General features: G+C 42.9%; 1 protein-coding gene and 1 pseudogene across 2 annotated transcripts in view; one reads left to right on the top strand and one right to left on the bottom strand.

Moving 5' to 3' along the window:
- The window catches only part of LOC306647106 (olfactory receptor 7C2-like), a gene marked incomplete at both ends in the record, with an annotated part of 117,072 nt that overhangs the window by 84,229 nt on the left and 19,446 nt on the right, over window positions 1–13,397 (bottom strand). The gene's annotated exons all lie outside the window — the stretch shown is intronic.
- LOC306646405 (olfactory receptor 7A10-like) lies at window positions 4,986–5,927 on the top strand (annotated as a pseudogene). Its single transcript has one exon. The product of its transcript is annotated as an olfactory receptor 7A10-like (transcript).

Raw genomic sequence — 13,397 nt, 5'->3', positions numbered from 1 at the left:
AGTGTTGCTGGGGACGGTGCTGTGTGCTGTGGGGAGGGAGGGAAAGTGGAGTGGAGGTGGACATGATCAGTGCCCCCTGCAGGCATGGTGTGCAGGTCACTGTGAATCCCATCAATCTGCACCAGATGTGGGTCAATAATCATGACAAGTTAAGACAAAAATAATAAAGGAAATAAAGTGTGAGCATCCTCTCTGGCCTCCACTGACTCCCCAGTGAGCAGAGAGGAGGACTGTTTTCTGAAGACGTCAGAGAAGCTGACCAAGAGTTTGTGCTTTAGAGATGTCAGGACCTTAGTGAACATGGCTCCCTAAATTTCATGAGCTGTGCCTTGCCATGGTGCTGGCCCTGAATTCCTGGGCTGAAGTGAACCTCTCACCACAGCCTCCTCAGTAGCTGGGTTTACAGGTGGGTGACAGGGAACCTCCTAGAAGGGACTTTTGTAAAAAATCAATGGGATTATAAGGTACAAATCTCGGAGTAGTTTGCATTAAAAGATCTAAATATCATCACTTTACCAAAGTCTTTATCACGGAAGGACTAAATGACAACAGTGAACATGTTTTTAATGAATGTTCTAATTGGTCTGGGGACCGTGTCATAAAGCCAAGAATGTGGACCCATGGTTTATAAGCTTGGTTGAAAAGGAGGATAGAAACCCCCTTGAGGAATCAGGGGCCGTGTCCCCAACATGACCCAAGTCTGTGGAGATCCAGGAGCCCTAGTCAAGATGGGTACCTCGTGTTAGACCTGGGAGAGAAGTTCAGCTCAGGATGTCTTGAGGTTAAATCTCTGGAAGGAAGAAGAGGGTGTGAGATGGAGTAATAGACTGAATTCTCCTGACCGTAAACCCTGCCTCTTGGGAATAGAGAATCTCCTGGAAACAGAAACGTCCTTGGTGCAGAACACTGTCCAGCAGGGGAATTACTCACGTGCCCAGCATTGCCACAGTGAGGATGTGCCTAATGAGAAGCCTGGGGAGCTGTGTATGTCTCCTCTCTGCCCTTCCTCAGAATGCTCCACCTTGGACTGAACAGGACGTGGTGGTTTCTTGCTCTCAGAGTGCTCACCCAGGTCAGTGAGACCCAAGAAGCCCTGCAGGAGGTGTTCAGAGAATGGACACCAAGATCATCGGCCTGAGGTCCTCACAGAGCCAAACCAGACCTTCCTGACCTGGGAGATTGTGGTTACCAGGCTGTTGGATGGTCTGCTTTCCTGCTTAATTCATTGATTCATTTATTTATGATGCTGAAAAGGGAAGTGGCAATTTAACAACCTTTACTCAAAAAAGAGATCAGTCCTACAAGTGGAGTTGCTGTGGCTACCAGAGCTGGGAGGACATGCAGGGAACTGAGGGGACAGCCAGGGACACAGGGTGGAGCTCACAGGAGGAAAGACTAGTGCTCTCTAGCTCAGTGAGTAACGTGGTCACTGCTGCTGGTTGTGGATTTGAAATAGCTGGTAGAGAAGATTCCGATTGTTCCCAACACCCAGGAGTGATCAGTGTTGAGGGGGATGTAGATGTTATTCACTGACTGATTATCACACATGGCTCACCTGCATTCCATGATCACACAGTGCCCCAACATACACATTGTTGCTTAGACCTTTTGAAATATTTTTTAAAGAGATCAGCACCAAATCCTGAGTATTACATAGCAAAGAGCCTTTGAGAAAAATATGATGGGGTCCTGCCTCACCCAGTGTCCAACCCTGTGAAGACAATGGTCAGAAAGGTGCAGCAGCCTCCGGGAGGCCATCCTCCCACTGTCCTGGGAACAGTGTGGAGAGCATTTGTTTTTCTCAGTTTACATCCTTTCATGGATTGTTGGCTTTTGACATTCATCTTTCCCACTAAAAATATATCCTTTTTGTTTTGATGCCTTATACTTTTCTCTGTCACCCAGGGGATACGTGGGAGGTGGAATCAAGGAAACTTCTCCTTCCTTCCAGTGTCCCAGGGACAGTCCCCCACTCAGGTCCACTTAGCATCCCCTTCTGTTCCTTGAGCATTTTATTTTGTTTCTTTAAACACAGGGAAGATAATGGCCATACAAAAATGAATCACCAAGGTAACCTGTGATGGGAGATTGACAGACTGGAGATCCTGACTACCATTTCTTTATTCTTCAGAGGAAAATTGACATGCTAACCACAGCTTCCCTGTATGTGCACTGCCTTCTCATTGTGTGGTGAGAGCCCGGGATAGCACATGATGCTGTGTGTGTGAGTATGTGTGTGTGTGTGTGTGTGTGTGAGTGTGCGTGTGTGTTACTGTGTGTGTGAGTGTGTGAGTATGTGTGTGTGAGTGTGCATGAGTATGTGAGTATGTGAGTTTGTGTGCGTGTGTGAGTGTGTGAGTGTTTGTGTGTGTGTGTGTGTGTGTGTGTGTGTGTGTGTGTGTGTGCAGGCACACATTCCCACACATATAGGTTTCAGAGCAAGGGATCTGGGCTCAATGCTTAGACTGTCCAAAACTTTGATGCCTACACCTAATAACCATTGTTGACTTTATGATAGTGTAAAAGCAATATGCATTTCATAGAAGCTGAGCTTTGTATCTTGAGTTTAGGTCTTTCCCCAGGCTGGTGGGTAATACACTACCCTCTCATGATGCTGGGCCCTGGTGGCCCACAGCTGGACTCCAGGTCAGCCACGTCCTCCACTGGTGAACGCCAGAAACTCCAGGGCTGCTGTGCTGCTCAACTGGGAGGCTGGTGGGTGGGGTGTGTCAGTGCATTGCTGATCTGTGGGGTCCCAGCCCTTCTGATGGCTTCATCAGGACATGGCCCACCATCATCCCCAGGCTTCCAGGGGTTGCAGGACTCAGGATGACAGGTGAAACTAAGTGACAGTGCACTTCAGTCCAAAGGAAAGTTCTGAAGCTAATTTATAATGTGAATGCAAAAGCTTTGGGCAGAATCATTTGACTTGATGGTTCAGAGGCACAAGACAACTGCATTCTTCAATGTGGTAAATACGATGTTAAATGTATTTTAATGGACACATAACATTCCTACCTATTTACATGGTACAGAACAGCAGTTTGGAAGATGCATGCAGGGTGAAATGTGCAAGGCAGGGTGGTCAGCTTTGCTTCTCCTCCAGCATTAGTCACTCCTACATACTGAGAATCTTCAGGCTCCTGTAGTTACTGTGAAGCGTGTGGAAGGTGCTGTGGCCACAGTTCCCCTACTGTGCTGCAGACCCCAGAGCTGGCTCCTCCTGCCTCTCAGAGTTTGGGAGCTATTGTCTCTCCTTCTTCTGTCCCCTCCCACGTACACTTCCAGTCTCCAGTGACCACGATTCCCCTCTCTTCCTGTGTAAGGCCAAGATTTTAGCTTCCACACATGAATGACAGCAGGCTCTGTTTCCATGCACAGAGCTGCTAATGGCAGGATTCATTGTTTCTTAGCTAAATATGATTCTGTAGTGTGCTGTATCTGTCCTCCCATCGACAGAAACATTTTCTTTCCATATTCATCCCATGATGGATGTCCTGGTGGATTCCACATCTTGGCTCTTGTGAATAGGCTGTGATGAGCCAGCCTGCAAGTGTCTCTCATGGATTCATAGACTTTGCATCTGCACAGAGCGGTTTTCATTGTCTTCAGTCCACATCCCTCTACACTGTTCCCCTTTGTGTAAGTTAAATTAGATTTTCTACACGTTATCTCATTGCTTCCCACCAGGTCCTTATGCACTGGGTGACATTAGTGCAACATTTTACAACTAAAGTGATGGAGTTTCAGAGTGCCTTTCTATGTTCATGCAGTGCTAACAAACACAACACTGGGGCTGGCACTGTGAACTTGGCATGCTGCTGACAGCTCTGAGATCTGAGGAGCCACACACACAGCTGCTCTCATAAGGTGTAATCACACCTTGTGATGCACTCCACCAAGGAACTGTTCTACAGAAGACATTACAGGGAGAATTGCCTTTTTAAATTGATTTCCCTGTTTAATTAATACATAATAATTGCATCTATTCATGGTGGACCGAGTGACACTTTGCTATGTGTGTCAATATTTAATGACCAATTCGGTGTGATCATCCCATTCATGGCTTTCAGCATTTGTCATTGTGAGGGACAGGAAAACTCAGACTTCTGTTTTATAACTATTTTGAAATAAATGAAACATATGGGAACTCAAGTCCCCTGCTGTGCTGTGGAACACTCAAACTGCATGCCATCTCTGTGGCCTTTACTGTCAACTAGCCCATCCCTGTCCTCCCCTCCCCGCTCCACTTCCCAGCCTCTGGTCACTGCTCTGCTCTCAGCTCTGAGCCGTCTCTCTCCCTCTTGCTCTTTCCTGTTGCCACACTGGCTTCCGTGCTGGTCTTGGACGTCTGAAACGGGATCTCCCTCAGGGCCTTGGCATGGTCTTTGCCTCCTGCCAGACACTCTTCCCTGGCAGCCTGTGGCACTTGTTCTGTTTTCCTGCAGATTTTTTTTTGTTGTTGTTCAAATCTGATTTGTCAACTTCTTTGCTTTTTGCCAAAAGTCCAGTTTAAAAAAACAAAAACAAAAACAAAAAAAAACTTCCATCTACTCTCTTCTTTTTTACCTTGTTTCCTTTTTTTTCCAAACATCTCCTTATCTGGGTTGTTATATAATTCTCAAAATTTGCTTATAATTTTCTCCATCTTTAGATTGTAGGGACATTGGATTTTTGCACTGTTCACACATTTTCTAGATTATTCCCAGGACAGTGTAAATATTCAACTTTTTTTCCTTAAGTACACTAGAGATTTCTAAGTATAGTTCTAGAGTATACGACCTCTTGAGGAAATGCTGAGAGATGGGAAGAAACTTGTTTTAAAATGTGTAGGTGACGCCTTGACAGGTGACCAGATTCAGATGAAATCTAAAAATGATGCCTTTACTGTAAAAAAAAATGAGAGAAAAATAGAAATTGAACAGTAGAAATGCATCTCCTTTCCCTCTCTCTTTCTCTCTCTCTCTCATAGTCTCACCAACCACATGAAACTAATGAATGACACAGGGATTTCAGAATTCCTCCTTCTGGGATTTGCAGAAGACCCAGAACTGCAGCCCCTCATCTTTGGGCTTTTCCTCTCCATGTACCTGTTCACTGTGCTGGGGAACCTGCTCATCATCCTGGCCACCGTCTCAGACTCCCACCTGCACACACCCATGTACTTCTTCCTCTCCAACCTGTCCTTTGTGGACATCTGCTTCACCTCCACCACCGTCCCAAAGATGCTGGTGAACATCCAGACACAGAGCAAGGCCATTACCTATGCAGGCTGCATCACCCAGATTCATTTCTTTGTACTCCTTATAGAGTTGGACATTCTTCTGTTGACTGTGATGGCCTATGACAGGTATGTGGCCATTTGCCACCCACTGCACTACCTGGTCATCATGAAGCCCCATCTCTGTGGATTGCTAATTCTGGTGTCCTGGATTGTGAGTGTTTTATATGCATTGTTGCAAAGCTTAATGGTGTTGCGCCTGTCCTTCTGCATGAACTTGGAAATCCCCCACTTCTTCTGTGAGCTCAACCAGGTGGTCTAACTTGCCTGCTCTGACACCTTTCTCAATGAGGTGGTGATATATGTTGCTGCCATCTTGCTTGGTGGTGGCCCCCTCACTGCCATTCTTTACTCTTATTCCAAGATCGTCTCCTCCATCCGTGCAATCTCATCAGCTCAGGGGAGGTACAAAGCCTTCTCCACCTGTGCGTCTCACATCTCCGTGGTCTCCTTATTTTATTGCACGAGCCTAGGCGTGTACCTCAGTTCTGCAGTGACCCAAAACTCACGTTCAACTTCAACAGCCTCTGTGATGTATACTGTGGTCACCCCCATGCTGAACCCCTTCATCTACAGTCTGAGGAATCAGGACCTCAGGAGTGCACTGAGGAGACTCTTTGAAAGAGAAAGATTAAATGTCAATTGACTGAAACAGGAGAAAAGCTCATGATTGCAGGACTCAGAGCCTCTGCACCAGAAACTGGGTTCTTTTCAGAAAGTGGAAGCAGAACTTGTTCCTCCTACTTTATTCTTGAGTTTCTATTCCTTTGGTTTCCACCCCTGCATGCAGTTCGACAGCATCATTCACTTTATGACACTTTCTGATATCTCTGAAATCCAATCCTCTCCACTTGTCCTTTTTCAACTTTCCCCAAATCATTCCCATCTTTGTAAAAGGAAGACTTGCAAATTCTCATTTATCACATAAGATATATTTCTAGAAATAATTTAAGCTCAAATGACCCAAGTCATGCTAAGTAATTGTTTATTTCACTGAAAATAGTCATAATATCTATTCACTTGTGAAATATATTTAACAAGAAAAGCCATTTTTATAATTTTATTGTGGTGGAAAATCTGAGATAAAAACTTTGGTACCACAGATTGAACTGAGGGATATTTACCCATCCAGATCCCTGTTGTCTGTCTGAGATGGGGGTCTTGCTAAGTGGCTTAGAGCCTAGCTGGGTGCTTAGGCTGACCTTGAACTTGCAATCTTTATGCCTCAGCGCCCTGAGTCACTGGGATAGCAGGTATGCAGCACCATGCCTGGCTGACAATAGGTTTTCAACTGTGTGTTCCTTGCTGTATCACTTCCATAAATTACAGTCCTGACACGGTAGCCTTAAACATACTAGGGTTTTAGCTGGTCATCAGGTTTTATCCTCATCATTTGGATCCTCTTTCTATTTCAGTGTGGCGTCCAGAGTACTGACCATAGTCATGGACAAACCTGTCCTCACAGGTATCTACTCCACCATTTTCACCACGTGCACAATTTTATGTGCTTGACAACTTTTTTGAGATGTCAGCAATAAATAAATGGTGACTAGATTAATGGTCATGAGTGGACAGTCACTGGACAGGCAGGGAGGTGGATGTGGCTGTAATGGGGCAACACTAGGAATCCTTGACTGATGGGAAATGTTCTGTATTTTATTTTGATGAGCATGTAGTATTTGTAAACCTTCGTGAGGTTCAGCCTGGTAATTCCACACATGTCTACAGTGTACACTCATCAAATCCAGCCCCATAATTCACTCTCTCCAACTCCGTACCAACATCTAGTAATCTCTATTCTACATTCAGGTTGGCATTTTGTTTTATTTTTTAACTTCCTCATATGAGATAGACCACGCAGCGCTTGCCTTTGTATATCTGCCTTATTCACACAGCACAATGTCCTCTGGCTCCATCTACATTGCCACAGTGACAGGATTTCATCCTTCCATGCAGCTGAATGATGTTCCAAGTTGTATATGTGACACATTTTTCTCCTCCAATCATCTGGTGATGGGCACTTAGGTTGACTCCATACTTAGGTGTTTTGAATGAATCTGCAGAAACATGGGTGTGGATGCTTCTCTTGGCTGTGCAATGTCATTTCCTTGTCATCAGTGTAAATACCCGGCTGTGATATTTTGCCCAGTCTTTTGTGGAAGCTGACTAACGTGTCCTTGGATTTTTTGGCCTCATTTCTTAACAAGAACATGTCAACCTACAATTTTCTCCAAATAAAAAGTTGATTAAAATTATAAATGAAAACATGAATGTTGTCTGAGCATGCCATTTGTTCACAGTTAAAATTTAGACGACTTTTCCTTTTCCAAGGTCTCATGGTTGCTCTTCACTTTTTACCTGCCATGGTCTATCCTGTGTTTAGAGTGACCATTATGAGATCAGGTAGATAAGAGAGAACACTGTTTACTGATAATGTAAGGTAGCTTTATGTCAATCAAGACGTGACATGTGCAGCAGACTGTGGTGAAGTTTGCTTTGTAGATTGGTGTGAAAATGTTGAAATAAGCAGATTTGGGATGATAAGATTTGCTGGCACCTGATCTTTCATTGTTCTTGCTCTCTCTGCTATGTAGACACTAAGTAGACAGTACAGATGAACATTTGATTTTAACATGGCTTTTTCTTAAGCAAACATGTTCAAGTGCCTCTCTTCTGCACAACCATGGGAAGCCCACAATGTTCTGTGATCTTGCCAGAATTGTGCCACCTCATCAATAACATAGCAGTGTATTTAGTTTCTGTCATTCTAGGTCTTTCTCTCTTACTGAAATCCTCTTCATTATTTAGAAATTGTTTCTTCACTCAGAATTAAATCAGCCAGGGGCTAGTCCAAAGCCTTTCACTTGGTGGTGTCCTTGCTTCATGCACTGACTCTGTTAGTCAGTGTTCGGTTACTATAACAAAATAACTGAGATAATTGATTTATAAGGAGAGAAGTTTTATTTCGGCTCATGATTTGCAAGGTTTCAATCTGAGGGACTGGCCCTGTGGCAGTGAGCACATGATGGGGGTCACAAGCATGTGGCAGAGTAAAGCTGCTCACCTCATGGACAGGAAATGAAAAATGAAGGGGAGGAGACGTGGGTTCACACCCCTTTCAAGTGTGATCCCCCCGTGAAGTAAAACTTCCTAAGAGAGGCCCTCTTAGCATTTACACCACCTTCCAATAGCACCAAGCAGGGGACCTGCCTTTACCCCACTGCCTTTGAGGGACACTTAAGATTGACACCTGAGCACTGGTCTTGAGGTCTACCTCAGTTCTGCAGGCATCTGCTGTGTAGGATAACCTTGAGTGACCTTGGTGAAGCTCACACACATACTGGTCCACAGTCTGAAGAGCAGGGAGATGAAGGGGCCAAGGGCATGGGACCCCTCAGTGAAGGCCATCACAGGATCTGCTGAGTAGCAGCGTGCATGACAATGAGGACCAGAGAGACTGGCCACCTTCAGCCAGCCCTTGATGTCTTCTGCTTTTACAAATTTTAAAGCAGCTCTCTCCTTGGGTCTTCCTTCCTGGTCTTTCTTGTCTTTGGTACAATTCATAAAGTCGCAAGTTTGATGATTACAACGTGTCATTTTCCCAGTTATCTACAATAATGGTTTGTTTTTATGTTGAAGAAACAACATCTTTTACCTTTGATACACACTCTCAGAAGTGACCCTCTGTTTTTCTTTTTTCCCTGGACACTCACTTGCAGAGATGTGCTCTGTGGTGATGCAAATGAGACCAACTGGAAGATTTCCTGCCTTTGTATGATTCCCTTTACTTTCAGTCACACTGTACTTACTGAATTTTACTACACATACACAGTATGAATTCCATGAAATTCAGAAGTGTAGCTCATCTGTGCTTGCAACCATGATGTCTAGTACATTTCCTGGTAAGGGGTTTGTCCCCTGTGAATTCTCGTTGACTAGAAGGAAATTCAGGGGATGGTTGAAGAGAGAGGAGAGAATCTGGGCCAAAAACATACACATAGGTAGATTTCCTAAGAGGCTTTGAGGTAGAAAAATACTCCAGACTCATGGAGGTAGATCTTGATAAGACAGACAACAACAGACGGAATGAAACCAGCATTCACAAGAGGCACCTGCTCGTCCCCACTTTCCCTGGGCAGTAGCATAGCAGTCAAGGCAGGGAACCAGCTTAGCTTCCCATGGCAGAGGCATGGAAAAAGGAGATGCAGGGTATCCATAATGAGTACACTTTAGCCTTCAGGAAGAATGAAATCCTGTCATTCATAACAAAATAAAGGGGTTGGGACATGGTGCCACTTGAATGAAGCCAGACAGCCAACCCCGCATGTGCTCTGTCCTATGTGGAAGCAAAGGAGCCTCAGTCTGAATACAGAATAGTGAACCCAGTGACTGGCAAGGAGGCAGTAGGAGGAGGGATGGAGGGAAGCTGGAAAATGGGTACCAGAACACAGTTCAGTAGAAAGAAGAAGTCCTGGAGTTCCACAGCTGAGTGGGGAGGAGGGGCTGCAGAGCACAACGTGTTGTCCTGTGTTTTATGAGGATCTAGAAGTGAGGAGCTCAAACCTGGGAACACAAGAAATGACATGGAGAGAGAAAGGTCCCTTATGCTGTTGTGTTCACTGGACCCTGTGTGCATGGGCTGAAGTGTCACCCTGACCCCTGTTCACACGCACAATCACCTGCCAGTAAAAGTTAAATGAAGATTTAAAAACTATTCTTGGCATTTGCCAGTTTGTTGGGCCATGTTATATACACTGTGTCTGGATGTTCCTGGTCACTACTTCACAAGGAAGCAAGAGCTTATGGTCACCAGGCAACGAGATTGAGGTCACAGAGGGAAGGAAGAGGCCCCTGCCCAGTCTGTGTGGACCAGGCCAGGCTTCCAGACCTGAGGTTCAGTTGGCTCTGGAGAAGCTTTGCTGATGTAAAAATAAAGGTGGAACAAAACAGAAGCTTCTGATTGAAACTCCTGCTTCTGGGATTATGCCCAACAGGGAAGGCTCTGGTTCAGGGTGAGCAGTCGTAGGAAGAAATCCAACACCAAGGTAAGGCACTTGAAGTTCCCTTGATTATTTTAATGTGATGGTTCTGTGTAGTCATGAAATCAACACCTTTTCATGTACTGAGCCATTTGTATTTATTCTTTTAGGTTAGTGGTTCTGGTGGTTCAAGGATCAGATCAATTTTTCCTTGGGATTTTAAAATTCTAATTGTTTTGAAGTAAGTTTATATGTGTATTTTGCTTCTTTAGATTTCATTTAATTTTATTTCATTGTTAAGATACATTTTATTGTCCATATTTGAGGTTTATGGCCTGATGTTTTGCAGTTAATATAGGTAAAGATTGTAATAACTAGGCAGATTTCCACATTATATAAGATATCATGTATTTTCCTCTAGTTTTTTAAATTTAAAAAATTATCAAAGTTTTTGACATGCACATTTTAAATGATTGTACAATTTTGTACTGTATTTTGTACAATTATTTTGTACAAATATTTTGTATGATTTTGTACAATATTGTACAATTTGTAATTGTATAAATTTATGGGCTATGGTGTAATAGTTCAATTCAAGTGTACAGTGTGGAATGATCAAATCACGGTAGTCAACAAATCCATTTTCTTAAACAATTTCAGAACAAACTTCTAATTAACACGTAAAATTTTATGTACAGTGCACAGTGTAATAATTCAATATGTGTGATGAGTAGGATGTACTGATGAATGAAATAATGTTTCTATCCACTCCTTACTACCTTTGGTCTGGAAACTTTAAGCTCCTTCCTAGTTATTCATAAAACATATGATGTGAATTACTGTGCTGGATAATTTGACTGAACTCATTCCTCCTCTCTAACTGTTTTTAGGTACCAGTTCTCCAACCTCCCACCTGCCTCCTCCTTCCCTACTCACCCTTCCCAGCCTCTGGTAGCCATTTCTACACATTCTGATAGACTGTAAAGAATACACATGTGAGACAGAATGTGGGATTGTTCTTTCTGCATGTGTCCTGTTTTACTTAATAGAATATTGTTGGAGACATGCACGTTTTCATACTTGAATCCACCCATCATGTTCTCAATTCTACCTGTTTTAGTTCTTCCATCGTTTTTAATTCTCATTTTATTAATCTATAATTTCTTGTAGAAATCCTATCCTCTTTTACCTCTTGCCTGAAAATTCAAATTACAATGGTTATTCATGTTAAGACTGCAAGTTTACTTCCAAAGAATAATCATTCAAGCACCAGGCACTTCAAAAACTTTTGTCATGGATTTGGATATTTATAATAGCATTTCTTTTATTGGATTGATTTGTTTGGGATAATTCTCTCTCTATATATGTATAGACTGAAGTCATTTCAAATGTTTTGATAAACACAGCTTTATGATATACTGTAATGAAAACCAAATTAAATGTTCCCTTGTTACTCCATTAAAAGTCATCTTGTTCAGGTTTTCATGGTGGAAAACATTGCCAGGTTTCCTTAAAAATTTCTATCCATTCTTGGCTTTTGCCTCAACATCAGAACATGGATTTGGTTTGAGCTTTCCATCCACTTTGTCAATCACTTCAGTCAGAGCATTGCCATATCTACTGGTTTCTGTTTGTGCTGTAACCAACTTTCACCAATCAGTGGAATTTTAAAAGGATACAAATGTAAAACCTTCCATTAAGTTTAGAAATCCAATATGTTTTTAACTGGGATAAATATTGAGGTGTCTGCAGGGCTGTTTCTTCAAGTGGTTGTGAGGCAGAATCCTTTCTCTGCTCCTGGAGGCTGCCCATGTTCCTTGGCTCATGGCCACCTCCACCCTCTTTAAGGCCAGCTGTGGCAGGTGAGTCTTCCTCACTTTTTATTACAGCAACATTGACTCTTCTATTTTTCTCTTACACATGTAAGGACCTTTTTGGCGACTTTGACTTCCTCAGATATCCTGGGGTAATATCCCTCTCTGTGGTCACTTGTCAGAAGCCTAAATCTCTTCTACTCCTGAATAACATATTCAGAGTTCTGGGAAGAGGGCTGTGGACATTGCTTCAGGCATTATTCTACCCTCCATCTCTCATGCCCCAGTTGTGGCCAAGGAGCTAAAAGCTGTAGTTCGTTAGATGGAGTTTTATAGAAAACACATATAACGTCTTCCCAATGGACAAAATACATATCAGACAATATTGAGCAGAAGAAGGCAGCACAAAAGTGCAAAATTCTGTTTATAAGAAGTTTACTTCAGTAAACAGGTAATCTTTGCTCTTATGATTCCAGAGAGTAGATAGCACAGGGGCAGAAGTAGCACCTGGAATTGATACCACAGAAGTTTCTGTGTGGCTGTTAGATTCTATTTATTTTGTGAGTTCTGGCTACTTGAGAATATTCACTATTTGAAAACTCATTGAGCTGTTGATATAGCACTTTTCCCATCTGTATTTTATACTTCATCTGAGGGGTTTCTTTTGTTGGTCTGTATTTTGCAAAGACCTCCCTGCAACAACCTTTACACTTCATCTTTGACTCTTATTCCAGTCTTCCTGGCTGGAATATAGATTTGATATCTGATAGTATTGCAGCTATTCTGTGACCATGAGATTAGAAACACACTTTGGGGATGATGCTGCAGAAAAACACCGGAAGACAAAGTCCTCAATTACATCCAAAAGTTGCAAGAGAAGCCGTGAGTTCTTAGGTTGAAACCTGTGATATATAAATAAAAACAGAATTTGTTTCAGTAACTGGCTTGGCGATCTCTGTTACTTGTAACCAAGTATCCTCCATAACTAAATACACACATTTGAGAAGATTTGTAACAGGTCATATACACAAAACAGTTGCAGAAAGATCACAAATGACATATGCAGATCCATAAATCCATATGTGCAAATGACCATTCCATATAATGACTATCAAATGAAAGGATTTCATTCATTTTTAATGGCCAAATATTATTCCATCATGAATGCAGGCCACATTTCCTGTGTGTATTGAATCAGGGCTGCTACATGTTTCACAAACTCTTCTTGGCACACACTCATGCTCATTCAGTTCATTTTGCTCTCAGCCTCTTTCCTGGTACAGAGGCAGATTTGTGTATTTCTGAAGGTCCTAGAACCAGTTC

Source organism: Sciurus vulgaris (assembly GCF_902686455.1).
Source record: "Sciurus vulgaris genome assembly, chromosome: 16".
Lineage (NCBI taxonomy): Eukaryota > Metazoa > Chordata > Mammalia > Rodentia > Sciuridae > Sciurus > Sciurus vulgaris.
This window is presented reverse-complemented; position numbering and strand designations above follow the sequence as displayed.